Here is a 20,596-nt window from a genome sequence, read left to right on the forward strand (position 1 = left end):
CTTGTTCTGCTCTCTGAACTTCAGGCAAATTTTATTAGGGTACACAATATATCACCACAATAGAGGACCTCCTAAAATCAAGGATCATTAAAACCTTACAAAAATTGTACTTCATAAGATACACTATTATGTAGACATTACACTACATGCTATATGATAGAGCATGCTATAGAAAGTCTCATCCAACTAAATCTGTCTGTCCCTGAGTGAGCCCTGCTTCCTCTTTTCTAGCTGAATATTTTATCTTTTTGACTAGGATTTTGTATTATCAGTATAGAGTTCCCCAGGAAATTGTCATATATTCCTATTGCCTCTCACAGCTAGAATGGCCCCATTTTCTCATCTGACAATCTATCTCATGCTTAAATGCTTAAATACTAAGGATTTGCCTTGGCATCACTTTTTTTTTTTTTTGGGTTTTCGAGACGGTTTCTCTGTGTAGCTTTGCGCCTTTCCTGGAACTCACTTGGTAGTCCAGGCTGGCCTCGAACTCACAGAGATCCGCCTGGCTCTGCCTCCTGAGTGCTGGGATTAAAGGTGTGCGCCACCACCGCCCGGCTTGGCATCACGTCTTATACAAACTAGACTACATGCTCCTCATCCCCATGTCCAGAACATATCATTCCTATATTCTATTGTTGCGTTGTCTGATTTATTCAAAAACATGGAATTTATGACATTTCAGAAAAACAATATATTAACTTTTACATTTTTCATCTCTAAAAATGATTCTGGGCAACAGTATATATTTCAGTAATGTTTGTAGAATAACAATGACTTTACAAAGGCACATAGAATAAGGCAGAAAGGAAGGAACAATGGAAAGAAGGGAAGAATAGATTTCAAGGATAATCCTTCAAATGATGTATTAGATAAAGCTCATTGATCTAAGTATCATGGAAAGACATGAATAAAACTGAACAATCCAATGAAATTACCATGCACTTGATTAAATCATATATATATATAGTTAATACTTACAAAAATAAGTGAAGAAGATTATGGTCAATTCTTTTCAAATGCATGTTCATCCATAAACTACACTTTTAATAGTTAAGTAGAACTATAGGGTTTCAGATTCACTCAGCAAAATACTGCCAGCAGGAATTTTAACATTAAGTGTATTTGGGGGCTAAGCCTATTGATTGCCTTGAATGCACTCACATTTTTCTCTACAGGAAATGCTATTCTTACAGCAAATATATAGTGGTTGCTATTTATTTTCTTCCCTGCACCATTTATCTTTATGTTAGAACAAATACCTCACCATCTAAACTGAGCGGCAGTTATTTAATTCATAAATTGTTAGTGGAAGTTGCGACTTTCTTTTTTCCAGTAAAGAGTGTTGTTTCTCATAGAGACACCACCATTATGAGTAATGCTCTTATGGCTTTTCTAAGAGAGACTTAAAGAAATGACTATTACTCCAGAAAGTGTGCTACCCATAGACCAAGGAAAGAGTTGCATCTAATCCATCTCAAGGAACCAATAGAATGAATAGAATTGCCATCATTTTCCCAATTTGAGTATGCAGTGACTAGAGGGAATGTTTCCTAAAAGGTTTTGCTTTTCCTGGAACCCAAAATGACTGAAATTTTAATTCCATGTCTTCTTTACAGATATAAGAGATGAATACAAACACAGCTTATAAGTTCCCATTTCAACTATAGTCAGATATATTAAATGATGCAATATAGATATACCATAATACCTTTTATTTCTTACCTCTTACTGCTTCTTATTGATTAATTTGTAGCATTTACCATGGTATAAAACTACATAAATTAACTTTGTATGAGATTATATGAGCAAAAAATGGTTGATTGAGACAATTTGTTCCCTTAGGTTCTTGTCTTGCCCTCCTCCAAGGTTGGAATAGGCAGGCAGTGAAGGGTAAACAAAGTTGGGGGACTATTATTAACATAGCAAAGATTGCAATGGGGAGGCAGAAACTGAACATCTCAGTAGTAACAGATTGCTAACTGAAAGGAGCAGCCAAATAGTATTACAGCTCTGAACTATCACTGGACCTCAGGATGCTGATCAAGAGTTCTCTGAAGGAAAGTCTGTGAAGAATTGTAAACATTGGGTCCTGAAAAGCACTCATTCAGGGTCGCTGAATGGAAGGAACCAGAAAAAAAAAATGGTTTGTTACTGCTAGGGAAGGCAGCCCTCTTCAACTGAGGGTTTTCCAGCCAGCCACAATTTGTACTTTATCCTGTTTGCCTCTCTGATGACAGCTGGGAACCCCTACTACCTCTATCACAATGAACCAAGCTACACCCAGAACCAGGACAAAGTTCATAGAACTTGACCTATCTGTGTTGGCAGAACCTGTCTATGATAGGAAAAGTGACATACAGAAGGAGTCAGATGGGATGTACCTCAGTATTTACTTATTGTGGAACAATTCAGGAGACAATTGCCTTATGTATAAGGACTTGATTTTATTAGTTAGTAACTTCTCATATTAGCTAAAGCTCCTCTGCTATGATTGGCTAACACGACTACTTACCATAAGAACATGGAGGTAGACGTTGCTGTCAGTTTACATACGAATATATATTGCAATTGGCTATGGATGTAGACACAGACAATTTTAGGCAAAATTTAGTGTAATTTAACTCACCAAATGACTCTTGAGTGTTTGTTTTCCTTTTTTTAATATACGCTACTGTTTTAAATGTCAACATCATCTAAGAATAGCTTATTGATTATTTAATTATGTGTGAGTTGGTTTCCAGGATCCTTTTCCATTATTTTTATTATTTTAATGTATGTATGCATGTATGTATTTATGTATGCATGCATGTATGTATTACTCATTACTTAGTGGAGCATTCTTGTTTTCTGGAGAATCTGTGAGGATCTTCTTTTGTGGGAGTTTACTCTTTCTCTCCATCTGTGAGTCTCAGGTTGTTGGGACTCCTGGCAGTCACATTTGCCCACTGAGGCATCCCTCAGGATCTCCTTATTCTTTCTTACTGGAAAGTCTATGTTGAAGAATTTTTGCAGCCTGTATTTTTGAAGCATTGCATGGACAATCCGAGCCTGGTGAAGGACGATGTAATCAGATACAGCTCTGAAATCTTGTGTGCTAAGGGAAGTGGAGTTGTTGATGGAAACCATACCTCTCATTCCAAAAGGAGTAAGAGATGATTTATATTGGAGCCCATTATGAGTGACCAAGTCACAGGAACACAGATCCAAGTTACATCAGTCACCATTTTCTAGTGTAAGAATTTCAAGAATTTTGATGGTAACAAAACAAAGAAAGTCATAACTCAAGGCACTTTCAAACACAATAGTGGGAATATCAGATAGGGGTTTTACATCAAAATATTAAAAACATTGTTAGAGGTCTCAGGAGTTATCTGATGACAATTTTAGTTTTTAGGGTGGTGGAATCTAGGGTCTGTTTGTATATTCAAAAAGGATTTAGTTGACAGTCACAAGCATGGTAAATACAGAGGTGTGCAATAAATGACTATGGCTCCTAAGTGAACTAAGAGGTCCAAGACAAAAACTTGCATCACTTTAGTCCTCTACCACAAACTGATCAGGCATGCAGAATGCTTAACACAAATGTTGCTTCCTTTCTGGGAACTTCAGTTCACTGAATTTTCAATGGAATCTTTTGAAATTAGTGGGAGCTACTATGTATAATCACCATTACTTCTTTTAACAGAATTCTCGTCAAGTTTTATTCCCCATAACAGCAATACTTTCTTGAGATACTGCTGTTAATTACATCATGTTGCCTATCATTCTATCATTCTTTTTTTGTAAGCACTGGAGTACATTGTCTTCATAGATTTTATTTTATTTTGTTTTGCTATATCCCAGTTGATTATGCTGAACCCAGAACCTTCCCTACTTATTTTTCAGCACCATTTTCCTACCCACTAAACTTTCTTATTCAATTATTCTCATATCCTGAATCGTAGCTTTCCTTAATTAATATATGCAAATAGAAAAGTAGAATAATTAAAGGATTATTTATGATACAAAAGGAAAAGTGATTCAGTAACTCTGAATAATTTCTATTAAACATTATTTGTAAATCGCTTCCTTCTCCAGACCCCTTGTGTGGTGTCTAAGTTATCAGAGTATTTATCAGAAAAACCAAATGCACTTGCAAGTTCAATATCTCTGGCTTCTGTGGATTTTACAGAATTCTATTCTAAACATTCAAGAACTCCTCTTAGGTTGCTAATAGTGTCTTTTAGTTTTATTTACTCATTGCCATGACAAAACAGCCAACAAATACAGCTTAAGGGGAAACAGGTTTATTCTGGCTCACAGTCTAAGAGTATACGGGTATAAAGTCCATGGAAGTTGGGAAGTCATTGCAGCAAGACTATGGGGAAGCTGGTCATGTGGTTTCTGCAGTTAGGAAGCAGAGAGAGAGGGATGCTGTGCTCAACTTCCTCTCTTTTTATTCAGTATAGGACTCTAGACATATAATGATGTCACTCTTATTCCCTGGTCACTTCAACTTTTCCATAGAGACTGGCATCTACATACTCAATGTTTTGTTTCCATGGTCATCCTGTCAGGTTGAAAATGAAGACTAAGCATCATTATATCTTAGAATACGGCAGAACTATGACTGTTACTAAACATTACCAAGCACAAATTTCCAATGTAAGAGTAGATGCTCTTGAAGGTTAACCACATCACTTTCCCATTAAAGTAAGAGAAACAATTTACAAACATTACTAAATATACATATTTACTTACATATTTTTTCCTGCCTAATTTAATTTATACTCTTTACTGCTTAACAGTAAAAATTAATGTTTTTAATTTAATTTTTATTTATTTAGAATTTTATACATGAGTACTGCATTCACATTTTTACCCTTCCCTGTGACCCCTTGAACTCTTTATACTTATGTGACCTTCACACTCAATCCCCCTTTCAAACTCATGACCTTCATTTCTTTAAATGTGTGCTAGTGTGTGTCTACCCCATTGAGTCTATTTAGTGTTACTTCTATGTATATGTATTTAGTGATAACTGCTTGCATTATGTAACCTACTGGGGATCATTCCTTGAGAAGACTGATTTTTCTCTCTCTCAGCCTCCAATAATTGCCTATAGCTCCTAAGGTAAGGGCAGGACCTTGTGAGACTTCCCTAATCCATACTGGCATGTCAACCACTATTGTCATTATACAGGATAGGACACTATATTGAAATTTCATGGGTACAGTTACACATTGTGTATAGAAGATATTATCTCATAGTAGTGTTGTGTGATAAACTTTTCCTATGCAGATACACACACACACACACACACACACACACACACACACACACACATCTACTCACCCCATATAGGGAACCAATAACAAACTGAAGTATAGAGACTACCAAAGACCAACTTGGTGAACAAATGAGTTTTATTGATATTAATTATAGGAATATGGATGAGGACTTTCTCTCATGGCAGAATGACTCAAAGACACCTAGCGGCATCATCCAAAGCCCACCCAAGCACGGGTGACTATTGACAAAAACTAGAAACCTGGAGCATACTGCATAGCCTGTAGGCAGCTCAGCATGTTAGAGAATGTCCTTTCCAGATGGTTCAGCTGGTGTTGAGACTCTTCTAGGCAGCCTTGCTTGTTTTTGTTTCTTCTCAACTGTGTAGCTGGTATCTGATATCTTCAGAATACTTGACTAGTCTCTGCTTCTTCCAGGCAGCTGAGTCTGGAGTCTTCTTTGCAGCTTGGCTTGTGTGAGAGTGACAGCTTCAGCAGTCTTTATTGTTTATATAATTTTGGAGAGCTAGGCTCCTATTGAATCTAGTCAGTTTCAGGAACTTCCTTAAGCCATCTGTTAACCTTCTACCTTAATAAGCTTTCCTGTAACATGGACTATTTCTGTCTGGGCAAAAACTACTACAGAAAAAGAATATATCCTGGTCCTCTGGCTCTGCAGTCATTCTTCCATCTCTTTCATAATGTCCTGGGCCTCAGGTGTGGATATTGTACATCTGTTGGTGTTGGGAACCCCACTGTCACTTGTTCTCTGCATTGTGACCAGTTGTAGATTTCTGTTAACATCTCCATCTCCTATAAAACAAATCTTCTTTGATAAGTAGTGAGTGACACACTTATCTGTGGGTATAAGAATATGAACTTAGACTACAATTACACATTATACCGGTTAAGGAAACCAGACATAGTAATTTCTCCTTTAGGGTCCATTGCCCGTGTCATCACAGGTACCTAAGTTTATGGTACAAGGCATGACTTCCCTTCTATTAGTTGGACCTTTAGTTCATTTAGAGAATTGTTTGTTTCCCACAAGTTAAAAATACCACTAATTGTGGTTTGTAGGTTTTACAACTGAGTAGGACTAGTGATAGTTTTAGATGTACCTTATTCCCAATTACATCAAGTATAACACAGAAAAATAGAGAATTGCCATACTTTCTCCTCTTTTATGAGTCCAGGACCCAACATGTGTGTTCACAAGTGAACTTTATCTAGACAGTTCATCACTGAGACTTGCTTTCCAGATAATTCTAGATTGTGACAAATTGACCATCAGAACTATCAAAGCTGTGGTGGCAAACTAATCACAAATAGAACTGTCTTTGGCTGAAACAATGGGAAATGAACTTATGAGTTTCTACTACAAGTTTGAACCAAGGGCATCCATGTAGATGGATCAATGATGGAGTAATATTCCAAGATCTGAACTAGAAACAGTATCTGAAGGTCTGACCTAGGATAAGCATAATATACAGTAATCCAAGTTGATTTGAACCCTTGGAACACTTCTGAAAGGAAAGGGGAAGCCAAATACTCTGTCAGATATTTTCAAATAAAACCTACTTCTTCTCCCCCATGACCTCATGCTGCTCATCAATATCAAATATGAGAAACTCAGAGGGGGAAGAATAGCATGTTTCTAATATTTGCAGGAAAAAAAGATTATGCCCATATCATACCAAAAGACTATCTAGTTAAAGGCATCCAACATGAAGATGGAGCTGTATACTCTACCACTAAAATGTTGAAAAATTAGTCTTAAAGACAGCTACAAGATCAATGTAGGATGAAAAGTAGCATGAGGATTTATAAATAACCCACCTTGAAAGAAAAAAAAATTCAAGAATTTAGCTGTAAAACTACCAGAAATGGTTTATGCTCCAAAAAATGTTAATAATACATGGATTCAATAAATACATTATGAGAAATTATGATAAAGCAATAAAATGAGGTTAGAGTGAGTTGAGTTGAGACTCTTAAAAATATGCCCCAAAGACAAATAAAGTGAAAATAGAATTACTTATTTACAATAAAGGGTGTTTGAAGGTACAATTTAGATAAGAATCTCAGCAGAGTTCACACTTGATTGGGGTGTATGCATGATATTCCAAAGACATATGTGTTCTTAAAGGAGACAAAAAGAGAGAAGATGGAAAAGACGATGAAAAAAGAGAATTTGGAGACACACGAGAAGCTTAGGTTTAGATAAACACAGGAAAGCCACATAAAGACAACATTTAAATGATGCAGCTACAAGCTAAGGGATGCCAAGAATTTCCTGCAGCCATCAGAAGTCCAGGAACAAACAAGAAACAACTCTCCCTAGGGATCCCGGAAGGGACCAACCCTGCTGACACCTTCATTTTACACTTCTGGTCTTTGAAACAGAGAGCAAATACATTTCTGCTGTTCTAAGTAAACAAGTTGGTGTTGTGTTGTTAGGGCAGCCCCAGGAAACTGAAAGGGAAATGAAACATGAGAGAGAAAAAGGAAGTAAATCAACAAACAAACAGGATTATTACAGAAGCTAATAATTATGTCAGAAGCAGTGAGGGCAGAGAAGCTGAAAATTGAATTAGCAACAGAACATTTAGTAAAGACTCCTAGTTTCTCCCAAATGCTTCTACACATTTTTCTTAAAGGGAGTTTCTGTAAACACGTTCCCCCTCTTTTCTTGCAGCTGATCACTTATGCTGTGGTCATGGGATATAGTGGAAGGACATGAAGTATGGCATATCAAAGTATCTTCAGCGTAAGGATGCTCATCCAAATTCTCTGCTTCCTTGTTGGATGACAAAGGAGATTTGGGTAGAAATGCAGTGGCCATCAGATCCTCAGGGGTGGTCCATGTTAAAACCAGCAGAACAGCAAGGTGAATACCTACAGGATCTTTGACAGTATGCAACTTCCTCTTGTCAGCTCTGAGCAGCTTAGATTGGTCTTGTTTGTTGGTTGAAGGATGAACAAACTGCTATTGGATTTGAGCCACTTAAAAAATGTATGTCTTGATTAGAGAAACAGAGTGTTTCTTTAAGGTAGCATCATGTATTAAGCAAAGAAATAGACCTGAAATTACATTTGTAATATATTCGTGTGTATTTTCTTAGCTTTTAATTTTTTTTATAGAAAAGAAAGAGAAAGGCTTTGAAGTTCAAGAGTTCAAATTATGCAGCTATTCCTTGCTACAAGGTGGATAGTGAATCATTGCGTGTTTATCAGGCTTCATTCATCGTCTCTGATTGAGAGATAAAACTAGCTATTGAGATTTCAGAATTTTAGTTTTCTAGACTGTAAAATTGGAATGACAATGTTTTTTTTCCCCCCATAGGTTGTTTTGTACTATTGGTTGTCCTTGTCTTTGGATTTGGCACCAATAAATCCAACCAACAATAGTTCAAAATTATTTTGAAAAACCTGTCTGTATTTCATATACACCAGATTATTTTCTTATTGCCATTCACTAAACAATATAGTATAAGAACTATTGAATTATCTTTTTCCTTGTACTAGATATGATAAGAAATGTTCATGGGCAAAAATACATGCCATTTGATAAAGAGAGTGCCAATGTCTATGGATCTTTGGGTCTGATCAGTTTTCTAATACCAATCTCATTTGTGTAAAATGGGTAGCTGTATTTAAAGTTCTAAAAGAGTGTTAGCACTGAATTAAGAATTATTTATAATATATCTGTACTAATTGTAATTGCCATTTCCAGTATTACCTATTGGTAAAGCATGAGAAGTAAGCACGATGCCTGAAGATAAAAAACACTGACAGAATGATAGTCATATTACTTCAAATATGATTGAGGCAGCACACTAAGTTGTGTTTTCTCATTAGTCCCCCGCTGTCATGCTAATTGAGGTCACTTATTATAGAACAAAGTCTTAGATTTGTATGCAGTATTCTGAAATTTTTAACTCTATCCATCATTCCCAGTCCAGTTCAAACCAGTGATTTATGTCAGAATAATTCTTTTGAAACTTTACTCAGTAAAATTGTATCCTATCCTTGTGACTAAAGAACTAAATAAATAAAACCCTGCAGCTTGACTTACAAATCCTTGCATATTGTTCCACCGTTCTCTGAGGTTTAGCTCTTTGTTTTTATGTTGCATTCTATATTAAAGATACATTTTCTTAAACATTCAACACAACCTCCTGTTTGCACGCCACTGGGCCCACCCACTGGAGGGCCTTCCTCACTCTTCTTATTTTCCCTTAACATAAACATTCAAGACCTTTGGGACCGAGACCTGTCCTTAGTGTGTAAGCTGGCTGTTTGGAACCTGGGGCCTATGCAGGGATACTTTGCTCAGCCTGGGTGAAGGGAGGAGGGGACTGGACCTGCCTTGAATGAATCTACCAGGCTGAGCTGAATCCCCAGGGGAGTCCTTGCCCTGGAGGAGATGGGAATGGGGGGTGGATTGGGGGGGAGGGCGGGAGGAGGGAGGACAGAGACTGATATGTAATATTAAATCAAATTATAAAAATTAAAAAAAAAGAAGAGAGCTGACCTGTCCTCCGGCCTCCGCAGGTATGCATGCGCACCCTACCTGAAACCTAAAAATGTAAAAATGTAATAAAGAAAAAACTTTCCTTTTCAAAAAAAAAAAAAAAAAAAAAAACCTTCGTAAATATTAACCTCTCTACCAATTCCATCTTGCCTTTTTTGATAGGATGTACTTCAATCATGGAAAGATTTTTAAACCTCTTTTTAATGATGTTTACAGAGCTTTGTTGGCTATGATGAGAAATCCTAGCCAAATCTGGTACTCACTTTTCTTCCCCTTGAGGTCCATGAAGAACTCGCCTTCTACACACAAAAAAAAAAACAACTTAACTAAGAATCAAAGTACTTCTTCCCAACAGCTCCCAACTTACTTTGGGCTGGGCAGTAGAGCATAAACAAGGGAGCTAAGTAATTCTTTTTCCCTTGGTCCCTGATTCCTAGAACTCAGATAACATTGTAACAAATATACCAAAACACTCCCACGAGAAATAATTGCTTAACTGCCTCCTTCTCGTAGACCCCGGCATATACCAGTGCCTGATTCAGGTGAAAGGGTGGTAAGCGTTGATGGATTGGTTCATACACATCTATCATCTAAGGATCTAAACTAAAAAATTCAAAACAACATATCTAAAATTGTTCCCTAAATTCTCCACTTCTAGACGCTTTCAAGTGATAACGATGCTGTGTGTATGAACCACACTGTGAGTGACACATTTTCCTCCAGAAGGCAGGCATGTAAAATGTTTTTATTCTAAGGGGGGAGAAAAGGAAGCATAGTTGCCTGTGTTACTAGTTGGCCTGGTGGCTTTATGTGCTCTGAATGTTTAGATGAGAACAATTAGATGAAACAATTGTTTTCATAGAGGGTATAGAGAATGACATAGATGGAAGGTGTCCTTTTCCCTCAGCATCCTTCTGAATAGGTGATTAATGATGACTGAAAGAGCCATCCTCATAGTCACACAGATGGCAGCAATGAACTAACACACATTCCCCTTACCAACATATGAGATCTCTCCATGTTACCATGTACTTCACTTACTTACTTTCTATTTTAACAGTTTTTACTGGTTACACTACTTCTATTGATCTTACCTTTCTCTATTATACCCATTGATACATGGTAAAATAATAAACATTTTGTCTTGTTTGACTAAATCAAACTTTGATTACGAGATTTGTCTCAGGAAAACTGTGACAATAATATCGAGGATATTAGTAAAAAGGAAGTTTATTTCTAAAAGCAATAGCTGTCACTCAAAATCATCATGTATGGATAGGCCACACTTGAAGTTTTATGCTATAATGCAAAAAGTAGAAAGTTCTAGCAAATAAACATTGGGTTATCTCTGTATACCTACTATTTAAATTTTAGTAAAAACACTAATAATGTTGCTTGTGTCATTGAAGAGTAAAATTAAATAACTGAAATCAATTAAATAATATAGTACCCAAAATGAATAGATACTCCACAAATAAAGGTTGGATTGCTGTTCCCTTCCCTTCCAGTAATGTCTTGTGATGAAAGAGAGGTGGGTTTGATTTAGAACTGCGGGTTATTTTGCTTATATTCAAATATTATTCTTGTTTATGCCCTTTGAAAACAAAAACCCAGTGAAAAAAACCTGTACTACACATCTGACTATAGTATGTATTTTAGTAAACAAAACTTACAGGTCTTGAGGCCCTAGCACGTACTAGAAGTTTCAGAAGTCCTATGGCTTGTGCACAAATTTTTATATTTAGAAGTAAATATTGTAAAACAGTAATTACTGAGTCACATCTATTTAGAGAAATATGGATACGTGTCTATGAAATGGAAAAAGGAGCATGAATAGATGCATATGTACATATTTTGTCTATAAAACAAAAAGGTATATATATATATATATATATATATATATATATATATATATATTTGTATGAATGTGTGTGTGTGTATGAAGAAAAAGAGGAAGTAAATGGTCTGCTTTTTCTTTAAAAATCTTGTTTTATAAAATCATATTTTGTAAACCGTCAAGATATGAAAAATTTTAATATTTTTATATTTGATATTTCAATATAAATTTTTTTGCTTTTTTGTTTTTGTTTTGTTTTGTTTTTGTTTTTCAAGACAGGGTTTCTCTGTGTAGCTTTGTGCCTTTCCTGGAACTCACTCTGTATCCCAGGCAGGCCTCGAACTCAGAGATCCGCCTGCCTCTGCCTCCCGAGTGCTGGGATTAAAGGCGTGTGCCACCACCACCCGGCCATATAAACGTTTTTGATAGGTACAAAGATAATAGAATGGGTTTCTAGTTATCTGGGCTAACTCAATAAAGTCATCAAGAGCCCGCCTCTGCCTCACTGTCCATCCCCAATCCCTCTTTGCTGCTACCTTGCCTTACAGTTTAAAGTCTACTTCGATTTTACGGCACCACCCTCCAACGTACCCAGGTTCTTATGGCTGTTGTCTCTTTCATGCTTTGGAAACTTCAAGGCAGATAAGAGATGCATGTAGCATTTGCCTTTAGTTGTGTGTTGTGTCAGAGCAATATTCCTTCGGATGGTTTAACCATTTGCATTCTACATCACTCTCCTCTTTCCTCTTGGATTCTCTTCTTTCTCTGCCTCTCTGGGCATTTTTCTCTACTGTGCATATCCCATGGAAAGATGTTTTGTAGCCAACCATTTTAGTTCATAGCTGGGGAGAGGAAGTAGGCTCACAAGACTCAGGAAACTAAGTAAAACTTAGACGGCTCAGGAACCTCAGAAATGGGTGAGCTTCGCCAGGCCCCTTCCTGGAGTTCCATAAGCAGTCTTCACCCGGTAGAGGAGAGGAGGTTCTGGTGGACTGCTTGAAAGTTCGGTGAGGAACTCAGGGATTTGTTTTTGTGAATACGGGTAGCTGTCCTCAAGTTTCCCTATGCTTATATAAGTAAAGACTCACACCTGGTCCTATAAGCAATGTCAATAAATTCATTGGTTCACCAAGCCAACCTTGGGTAGAATTGTTTTACTGGTCTCCTACTGACGCCCTTGTGGGGTGAGATGTTTAGGTCTTACAGGAAGAAAAACAGAGAAGGTGCACTCACTGAGCTATTCCATTAAAATCAACCCACGTATAAAAATCTCTGAGATCTGAGTAGTGTATAGTTACCTATCATGCAGCTACTGCTCTGTATATTTTCAATTAAACCTTTTTTTGTCTAAGCATCTGTTTTTTGGTCAGTGGGAGTGGCTTCAAAAAATCACACCATACCCATAACTTCAACCCACACTCCTGCTACAATATCCAGTATCAAATTCAGTACCTCAAATTGGCAATTTCCCTCTGAAATGTAGCCTTTCTATATATAATACTGTTGTTCCCTCTCATTAGGAAGTTGAACTCAAAACGTGCCCTGAGTTTTCTCATAAACTAACCTGCTTTGGTTGTTCAGGGTATAGTGGAAAGGGGGACAATTTCTACCATTTTTGGTACCTGAATTTGAAAATCTTAACTCTTTTCAAAAAAATTTTTTTTTTGCAGATGCCAAAGGACAGTGTATTTTATCTTTCTCCTTTTTATAGTTTCACCGGCATTTCTGTTTAAACACATAATTACCCCTCTGTGGTATTTTCTTTCTTCTTTAATTTTTTTTTTTTCAAAACAAAGAAAGAATTGCCTGAACTGTGATGCTTGACTAAGTCATAGTGTTGCAATTTTCTTACCACCCAAATCTGAGGTGGAAAAACCCACAGCCAGACTCGGTGTTTTCTTTCAGTCTAGAATCTGCAAGCTCATTGGAAGTGTTTCTTTGCTTCTCTGTTGCTCATTTTGAAAGAAAAAAAATTAGTGGTGCAATGTCTGGGAAGACTGGAAGGTTTAAAATAAGGCTGTCCAGAGAATAACACTGAAAGCATTACTCTTGGTTAGGATTTGAAAAAGATTTTAACTTCTTTTGAGTTTAATTCAGATTAAATATTTTTTTTTCTTGGTTTGTCTTTAACTGCTTTGAGAGATTGTCTTTCTGTCTACCTTAGGCTTTCCAAGCATTTGCTATGTTGCCCAGGCCATCCTTAAATTCGGGATCTTCCTATCTTTCTCTCTTACTTGCTTCTATTACAGGTCTGTCCCACCACAGCTGGCTATGGCAATTTTATTCAACTAAACAAGTGTTGCCTATGTATTTAACATGCAGTTATGTCAAGATAAAATGTCTGCAACACAAAATTAAACATGCCTTTAAAGGCATGAGAAGAATATTTGATGTGTTTAAAAGAATACTCTTCAAGACAATGGGAATGTGCTATCAAACCCCAGTTACTAGCTCTTAAAAAAAAAAAAAAAAACAGCCAGGAATTATTCATCATTTGTGGGTGACCACAGAGTCTCAGGATTACCACTAATGCTTAAGTCCCACTGACCTCGATTTCTTTTCTTTGTTATAAGTGAAATGGGGACACTAAGTGATTTCTTTGGTCCTCTATTCCCTTACATTCTTGGAATGAAAATATTGTAAGCTTGCAACCAAGGAGTGTCAAATCACATATATTAGTAGAGACCTATTACAGTGGAAACAATGTGATGTATGAACAGAAAATGGAAATGATAAACAAAGCAAAACAGAACAAAACAAAAAAACCAACAATGGTTGGCAAGACCCAGAGGAAGACTCAAAAATTGCAGTATTGAATTTTGGTGGGGTAGATGGCCCAACAGAAAAGGGTAGGATGGCTTTAGCATATCCTGTGAAATTAAATGATAAGAAGAAAAATGTTTCCAGTTAAACCACAGCTTTGTGGATTGCTTGCATTTCTTTAAAAATTACATTTATTTGAGAAGTTCCTTTTGCATGTAAACAATATGGAAAACAGGAATAGCCTTAATGGGATCCCAAATGAAACCAATATGTAAACTCACTGCCATTTGGCAACAGAAATAATAAACGTTATTTACAGGAACATAATCAATTTTCAAAAGGTGTTCTAATGTAGGTCAATAAACATATATCTTAAATATCAATGAATTAGGTTTGCAGTGTTGCATTATTATGAATAAACCCACAGTGTCTAGTAGCCAGTGAGAAAAATCATTTCCATATTGTGAGTTTCAAGGTAGATTTATGAAATTTGCTTCAAGGGAAAATCATAAAACCTACTGCTTGGAAAGAAACAAAAATGAGTGAAGGATGTTTGAATGACATAGCACTGAAAATTCTGATGGATTCAAAAAACTTCTGTAAACATGCATGGTTATTAAAATCCAAAAACTTCCTAAGGACTTTTTCTAATTAATATCATCTACCTTGATTAACAAAACCTTGACAAATGAAAAACTGATTTCTCAAAGATTCATTAGGAACTAAGTAACACCTCCCATCAATAAATAAATATCAAATGACCCGGATTTGTGCAAAAGTAACATATAATTGCATGCCATATGCTTTCATCTTAATTCTTAAACAGAGAAATAAGGGACTTTTTTAAATACCCTCTGGTTCTGTACACAGTAAAATATACCTTTGACTGTTGCTTCATTGAAGTGGCTAAGGATCACTTTAATATCTCATTCAAATTTGCCAGTGAAGGCTCTGAGCAATATTTAAGATTCTTATTTTCCAGTGTCTTTAGCAAACAAACCATGCTCTAGAGTGGTGACTGGGGAGTGGATTTCATTACTAAACCCAAGGTCACAGGTGGTTTTGCACCAAAGCATAATTAAATTGTGTGGAATGAATTAAAACGGTTTAGCAAATAAGGTCTCTTTATTTGGGCTAAATAGAACAGATTAAATGCTACATCATGTACGGTCTACAACCAGGCAGCACACGGGCCCGGGGAGATTAATCTGGAGTGTAATCACTTGATCATCCCTGACTATGAATACTTTCTTGAAATTATCCCTTAGCCACTCAGGGATGGGAAAAGCCATCATTCATAATTATCAGGTCACTACTTGGTAAGAATATTGATGCAGGACCCAGGGAAGATGACCTAAGAGAAAACTCCTCTTGTTTAGGAACGAGTTGATATGTGAGCTTGGGATGAACATGATGATCAAAAGCTATTAATGAGAAAGGGAAGTTATTAAGGAAGAAGAGGGCTACCTAATTGTTTATTGCATGTGCTTTTTTTAGGTGGTGAAATGTATCACCACAGGGACAGAAGTGGCGCAGTGGTGAGCCATGCTGTTCTCACTTGAGAGAAATGAGCTTTTTTCAGCCCAATTTTGATGAGAGACACAAATAAGTTCTTATAAAATTTCCTACATGCCCTGTTCCCCTAAGAAATGATGGAAGTTTTACGTGTGGGAAATGGAATGCTATATACATATAGTGTAAAAATCTATAAATATATCTTCATTCAGTCCTGGTATGTGCTTGCTACTGTTTCTATACTATCCCAGGCATGTACCTTCTCAGTCAAGAATTAAATATCCAGTGTTGACTTACAACAGCTATAGACTATTGTACATGTGAGTTGCATGCATCTTCTGTGTTTATTGGAGTCAAATAGTCAAGCAAATCCATGATCAAGGAGTAGAAACCAAAAACAGTTGCTGATTTATTCGACTGGGAAACTTAACACATTTTGTAGTACAACCAAAATATTCAAATAAAGTGATTTCTAAGACAGGATGAAATTTTGAAATTTTTAAGTCATCCTTTTATCTTGGATTAATCAGCTTGAATTCTATTTCAGTTGGTATACACATTATGCTATGAATAAATTGCCAGTCAGAAATAAAGATTAAAACAAATAGCTATTTTAAGATGTGTGTCTTAAAATTCTGCTGTAGAGAGCATTGTAGCATCTAATTAAAAATAAAACTTTGAATATTAGTACGTTGTCTCTTGTCTCATTCTTATATTTTCCTCTGGCTTTTATTAAGTAGGTGACATCAGGAGGACTCCAGGAGCAATCCAATCAGAGCAAATTAATTCACACACACATATGGATACCTAATTTATCTACACAAGAAAAACATAAAATATAAGATGGAGGCAAAAAAAAAAAAAAAAAGATGGAGGCAGTTTAGCCTTATTAAGTATTCACAAATACAGATTCATCAAGTCAACAACTCTAGGTATTTTGAAATGACTAGAGAGTTGCAGGGATATTTTAGTTTATTGTATAGTCTGCTCTCTGCTTCTCAGTTTGCTTTTTTAAACCGTTATTTATTTTCTCAGCTTCTTTTCTGTCTTTGTTTGTGTATAATTGCAATATATTCTTATAATATATTTAAATACAAAATTATATGTACACAACAAGTAGCTAGAGCTAAGGAATTAGCGACCAGTTTTAGGCAGATGACATTTTGGAGAGGCATTGCTCTAGCCTACACAGGCAGGATCTGGGTAACTACAATGAAGATGTGCCCCTGCTACAGAGACAGTCTGCTCCTTCATGTGAGCCATGCTTTCAGTCGACTTCGGCAATGCTTCAGAAGTCTTCATTTCTTAATGAAGTATCACTGTTAACAGTTGCATTTCAGTGAATTTTGATGAGTTTGGTAGATATCCAGTTCCTATTTATAATTTAGCTCTGTGTAAAATGTATATGCAAGAAAACAATGTTCTCACTGGAATACCTAAAAAATATAAAATATGAACAGAAGTAACAAATAATCTTGCCTAAACTATTTCTAGTCACATGTATGAGCATACTCTGAAATGGTTGTCTTTCTAGTGGGACAATGTTATGTTACTTATTGATTCAATTACTTTTGGAAATATGTGGATAGTAACATATAGCTCCTTCAAATTAAGGATGCTAATTAGGTAATTCAGCACTACTATCCTTGCTGGATACTTGTTTTAACAGCGAACAATTTACTAAACTGTGTACATCAAGACCATGAGCACAGGTCAGCTCCCTGAATACTAATGAGCAGTGTTAATGGAAAATAAAGAGAAAGTAGGAATGCTTTCTATTAAATACACTCAGGAAGTAAAAGCTGAATATTGGTACCACAAGTTGCATGAATAACATTTAAAATGTTTTCGATAGTTGGGTTTGCAACTTATTTTAAAGTATAAAGCTATGAATGTTTTTTTCTGCAATGGTAGACATTGAACTTAGGGCCTTGTTCATGTGATGTGAGCACTCTCCCACTAAGCTACATTTACAGCCCTTATAATAATAATTTTATTCTTCAATATTTATTTTTATTTTTCCTATAATTGTTTTCATCCACAATGACTTTTTAAAAGTGCACATTAATAAGAATAATGTATTGGATTCCATTTTTCAATAAAATATCTGCAAATAGACTGACTGTAAAGTATGTCTGTTAGCATTTAGTTGCACCATGGAAAGCACAGAAAAATCACTAGCCACATGAAGACTTCAAGGCAAAAATCAGGTGGAGAAGCACCAGCAGATGAAATAAGGCTGGTCAGTTTGGTCTTGCTGCTGAAGAAGGACCATGTTAAACTGGATTTTCCATCTAAATTGAATGGTGTTCTCTTCCAGCTAAATCAATTTCTGCAGTACACTTTCATTGTGACCATCGTTACTTTTGCAGGGTAGGATAACAAAGTTAGTGTATTATTCCAACTTAATATTGTGAACATTAAAGTCACAATATTTGAAATCAATTATATCAGTGCTGACAATTACTATTGAACACTAATCATAAAATCAAAACAAAGATTTGTGTTACATGTTTTTATTCAAGGAATAATGGCTGACATTATAATTGAAATTTATATCATAGATTCAGGCATAGGATATAATATTTATGGCACTTTTAGTCACACTTCATTCATAGTACAGATACAGTATTGGTAGGTAGGTTACAGCCAATTTTAAGATAAAAAATAAAAACAAAATTGCATTTAAAAATACAGAAGAAATTGATAAGGAACATATGTACATAAGGAAATACAATTTTCAGTCTATATGCAGCTAATATATTTTAACGTTGCTTTAACATGCATTTTAATTATAGTAATAATTGTATTCTTAAGAATACTATAATTAAACAGAACTATATGTTTAAACAGAACTATAACTAACATATGTAATTTATATATAATACTCATAATAAAAACAAATATAAGACAAATTTAACATAAATAAAGAATGTCTTTAAAGCTATGCATTTTTATTATCAGCATCCCTATTTTACTCCAAGCTCTGCCTAAACTTAGATTAATAACAGAAATTTGTGTTTTTCCCATGGCATGAATACTTTCTAGTCAGTTGAATCTTCACTATAAATATTTTTTGATCAGTCCTTAGAATACTCAGGAATGCTTCTGTGCTGGATAGTTTTTTTTTTCTTTTTTTTTATTAAGAAATTTTCTACTCTTCATGCTATCCACAGACCCCCCCTCCCTCCTCCCACCTTCCAGCCCTCTTTCCCAAGCCACCCCGCATCCCCACATCCCCCAAGTCGTGGTCTCCCATGGGGAGTCAGCAGAGCCCATGTGCTGGATAGTTTTATGTCAAGTTGACACAAGCTAAAATCATCTGAGAGGAGGGAACCTCAATTTAAAAAAAATCTCCTTAAAAATCAGACTGTAGGCATGCCTTTAGGGCATTTTTCTGACTTAGTGATCAAAGGAGAAGTGCTCAGTCCAGTGTGGGTGGTATCATAAATAGGGTGATGGTCCTGGGTTCTATAAAAGCCATGGTTCTGAACAAGCCATTGGGAGCAAACCAGTAAGCAGCATCCTCCAAGGCCTCTGCATCAGTTCCTGTCTGCAGGTTCCTTTCCTTGTGTGAGTTCCTGCCCTCACTGCTTTTGATGATGAACTGTTATAGGGAACTGTGAGTGAAATAAATTCTTTCCTCCCTAAGTTGTTTTGGTCATGGTGTTTTGTCACAGCAGTAGAAATCCTTACTAAAGACAGCTTCTATTTCATTGATCTTCCACTCTGCCCCTCCCCCAGCTCAACCATCCTGTTCCCTCATGATCTCATCCTCCATCCCCTTCCCTCTAATGCCCCCTTCATCCCCAGTTTACTCATGGGGATGTTTACTCTGTTTCCCCTTCCCAAGGTGATCTGTACATCCCTCTTAGAGTCCTCCATGTTAGCTAGCTTCTCTGGAGCTGTGGGTTATAGTCTGATTATTCTTTACTTTACATCTAGTATCCACTTATGAGTGAGTACATACCATGTTTGTCTTTCTGAGTGTGGATTACCTCACTCAGGATATTTTTTAGTTCCATCTATTTGCCTGCAAATTTCATGATGTTATTGTTTTTCTCTGCTGAGTAGTACTCCATTGCATATATATATATATATATATATATATATATATATATATATATATCACATTTGCTTTATCCATTCTTCTGTTGAGGGGCATCTGGGTTGCTTTCAGGTTCTGGCTAATATGAATAATGTGGCTATGAACATAGTTGAGCAAGTGTCCTTGTGATATGCTTGAGCATCCCTTGGGTATATGCCCAAGAGTGGTATAGCTGGGTCTTGAGGTGGATTGATTCCCAATTTTCTGAGAAGTTGCCATACTGATTTCTAGAGTGGCTGCACAAGTTTGCATTCCCACCAACAGTGGAGGAGTGTTCCCCTTGTACCACATCCTCTCCAACATAAGCTGTCATCAGTTTTTTTGATCTTAGCCATTCTGACAGGTGAAAGATGGTATCTCAGAGTCATTTTGATTTACACTTCCCTGATTACTAAGGATGTTGAGCAATTCCTCAAATGTCTTTTGGCCATTTGCTGTGCCCCCCAAGGGAGAACTTACCATTTTGGAGGAGGGGCTGAGGGGTGGGTCTAGGGGAAGGTTAGACAGGGATGGATGGGAATGGGAGGAGGGATGAAAGGGGGATCTGTGGTTGGTATGTAAAAATA

This window comes from Peromyscus eremicus, chromosome 14 (genome assembly GCF_949786415.1).
Source record: "Peromyscus eremicus chromosome 14, PerEre_H2_v1, whole genome shotgun sequence".
Taxonomy (NCBI): Eukaryota; Metazoa; Chordata; class Mammalia; order Rodentia; family Cricetidae; genus Peromyscus; species Peromyscus eremicus.